Genomic DNA, 3,529 nt, shown 5'->3' on the forward strand with positions numbered 1-3,529 from the left:
TCCTCCCTACAACCCAGGCGCTCCTTCCCGAACACGCGTGACCCCCAGTGCCGAGGGGCAGGCTCGGGCGCTCATCTCACAGCCGGGAACCAGGCTCCAGGTGTCAACCTGAAAAATACAGCAGTCCGGCCCTGGGCAGTGTGGCTCGGTTGGTTGGGCGTCATCCGTGCACCGAAAGGTTGTGCGTCCATTCGCCGTCAGGGCACATGCCCGGGTGCAGGTTCCATCCTGGGTAGGGGGTGGGCGTGCAGGAGGCAGCTGATAGGTGTTTCACTCTTCCATTGATGGTTCTCTCTCGTTCTCTCTCTTCCTTCCTCTATCTCTAAAAATCCATTTAAAAAAATCTTAACAAAAAAATACTAAAAAAAAAAAAAGTGAAACTCCGTTATTTTACCAGAAACGATGGGTTTAATCAGGGACAGCAAGGAATTGCAATTTGAGACAAGCCGCCTGAGCAATAAGCGGACGCCAAGTCCAACAAACGCAGGAGAGGGACGTCATCGGACGGTAAAGGAAGGGCTTTTTGGAAGGGGAGTCATTGGAGGAACGTGTGCGCTCAGGGTAACGACGGCCTCTTACCGCCTATTGGCCGAGCGGCTGGGGGAGCTGATTTCTCCCAGAAGACACCATGTCCAGTAATCCTCCATGTCGCAGCGAGCAAAGCTCATGACAGAGACCTCAACCTGGACAGAAGGCAGGAGTCCCTGGGAGGGGCCAGGGCGCGTGGGAGGAGCTAGGGCACGTGGGCGGGGCCAGGTCACGTGGGAGGGACCATCGCTTGTGGGAGGAGCTAGGGTGTGTGGGAGGAGCCAGGCCATGTGGGCGGAGCTAGGGCACATGGGAGGGGCCAGGTACAGGGGTGGGCAAACTTTTTGACTCGAGGGCCACAGTGGATTCTTAAACTGGACCGGAGGCCGGAACAAAAGCATGGATGGAGTGTTTGTGTGAACTAATATAAATTCAAAGTAAACATCATTACATAAAAGGGTACGGTCTTTTTTTTCAATAGTTTTATTCATCAATAGTTTTATTCATTTCAAACGGGCCCAATCCGGCCCCCGGGCCTGTAGTTTGCCCACGGCTGGGCCCAGGACATGTGGGAGGGGCCATCGCTTGTGGGAGGAGCTAGGGTGTATGGGAGGAGCTAGGACATGTGGGCGGGGCCATGTGGGTGGGAGGGGCCAGGACGTGTGGGAGGAGCCCGCCCCCTGAATGTCTAGAGCCCAGCAGGAAGAATTGTTCACAGCAGCCATCTGGTGGGCAGCCCCTCCCCTCCACTTCCCTCAGTGTGTGCACCTGGCTCCCCAACTCTGCACATACCGGATGGAAATCTTTTCTTTTTCACAAATAAATTCTTTTTGGTGACAATACCTAGTTGATTTTTGTAGGATGGTGAACAATAGGTTTTTGGAAGCTGTGACTTTAAGCAAAACGACATATAACGGAACCAATTGTACCCTCGGTTAGTTTGTATAACTAAGAGTTAAGTTCCAAACTGCCTGGCCTGGTTCAGTGGTTAGAGCGTCGGCCTGCACACCAAAGAGTTGTGGGTTCGATTCCTGGTCAAGGGCACATACTTTGTTTGGGGGTTTGCTCCCCACCTTGGGGTGTGTGCAGGAGGCAACCAGTCGATGTTTCTCTCTCTCTCTCTCTCTGTCTCTCTCTCTCCACTCCCTCCTTCCCTCCCTCCCCTCCGTCCACTGTGTCTGAAAAAGCAATGTAAAAAATACCCTCAGGTAAGGATTAACAACAACAAAGAGTTAAGTTCCTGCAGCATATTTCTGGTCAGAAAAATACCAAATTTCTAAATAAAGACTCAAAACACTTCTAATACTAAACATTGAGATAAATATGAGCTACAATACATTTAAGAAAGATTAAGGAAGACAAAGAACACTATTTTCCAACTTGCTTATTCTAGTTTAAAGTCACAAGGGGCCAGTCCTCACACTCAGGGCGCAAGGCTCCTGGGACCCCACCCAGGTAGGACGCCCTTCCACTGCAGGGGCACCCGCTCCCGCTCCCGCACCCACACCCACCCCGACTGGGACAATACGGACATGCCATTCAACTCACAAGGTAATCTGTGCACTTCGTTGAGATGCGGGAAGAAACACACACACACGCACACGGAACACGTGTCAATTCCAGAAGTGGTCCCAGCTGGGAAAGGACTTTTTTCTCATCAACGTTATAATTTTTTTTTAATAGTAGATATTTTTTTTTAAATATATTTTACTGATTTTTTACAGAGAGGAAGAGAGAGAGATAGAGAGTCAGAAACATCGATGAGAGAGGAACATCGATCAGCCGCCTCCTGCACATCCCCTTACTGGGGATGCGCCCGCAACCCAGGCACACGCCCCCGACCGGAATCGAACCTGGGACCCTTCAGTCCGCAAGCCGACGCTCAATCCACTGAGCCAAACCGGTTTCGGCCAACGTTATAATTAAAGAAGAGGTTATCGGAGGACCAGCTGTACATTTTAAAAAACTGATTTCAGAGACGAAGGGAGAGAGACAGACAGACAGAAACATCAATGATGAGAGAGAATCATGGATCGGCTGCCTCCTGAACGCCCCCCCATGGGCCTGTGCCCTGACCGGGAATGGAACCGGGACCTCCGGTTCATAGATCGGCGCTCAGCCACTGAGCCCGCCGGCGGGGCCAGCTGCACATCCTTACCTGTTGGGGCCTATAATCGAGGACTCTCAGCTGGAGCCTAATGGACAATTCTCCCGGTCATGGCCATCAGCTGGTCCTGGGTGAGAGCGCCCCCTTCTGGCCGGCAGCCTCCGTTTGGTGAGGTTTCCTTATTCATTTTCACAGGGACCGGCGCCAGGTCACACATCACTGAGCAACGAAGACCGCCCGGCGCTAAGAGCGCTTCCGTCCTCCACCACCGCCGGCGCCCAGCATGTCCTTCCTAAGGGCGGGCCGGCCCTGTGCACTCCGCCCAGGGCAGCGGCCAGCAGCGATTCGGCCGGAGGAACCTTTTGAAAGACCGCACGTGTGCTCGGGCATCATCCTGGGCAAAACTCGGACCCTGAAAAAGAAATAGGCGTGGAGCCACGGAAAATCACTGGGGAAATGATGCTGAGAAGCGAGCGTGGAGAGGGCAGCTCCCTGCGGACTTCTTTCTGCTCCAAGAACAAGACACTTCCCTGGAGCAGGGCATGCGGGGGAGGGCGCCCAGTGCGCCCCGGGTGGGTGGGCACCTCGCTAGGCTCAGCTCTGGGGACGTCTCTCTCCCTGTAGCTCCAGGAACCGACCGGCATGCAGCTGGGGCTGTGGATCCGCGCTCAGGTCCCAAACTTGGGGTCGTCTCTGACCCCCTCTTTTCCTCCCATCAGTAGCTACCTCAGAGGCCGCTCTACCCCTGCCCACGTCCGGGCCCGATTCTCCGAAAACGCCCCAGATGCGGGGGGAGGGGGCCGCTGGGATAAGCCAGCACCCGCGTGCGTGGACAGCCACAGGGCCCCGGACAGGATGGGGGACAGCCCGGCTCTGGGCGGTGGGGGAGCCCTG

The sequence above is a fragment of the Myotis davidii genome, unplaced genomic scaffold, assembly GCF_000327345.1.
Source record: "Myotis davidii unplaced genomic scaffold, ASM32734v1 scaffold937, whole genome shotgun sequence".
Taxonomy (NCBI): Eukaryota; Metazoa; Chordata; class Mammalia; order Chiroptera; family Vespertilionidae; genus Myotis; species Myotis davidii.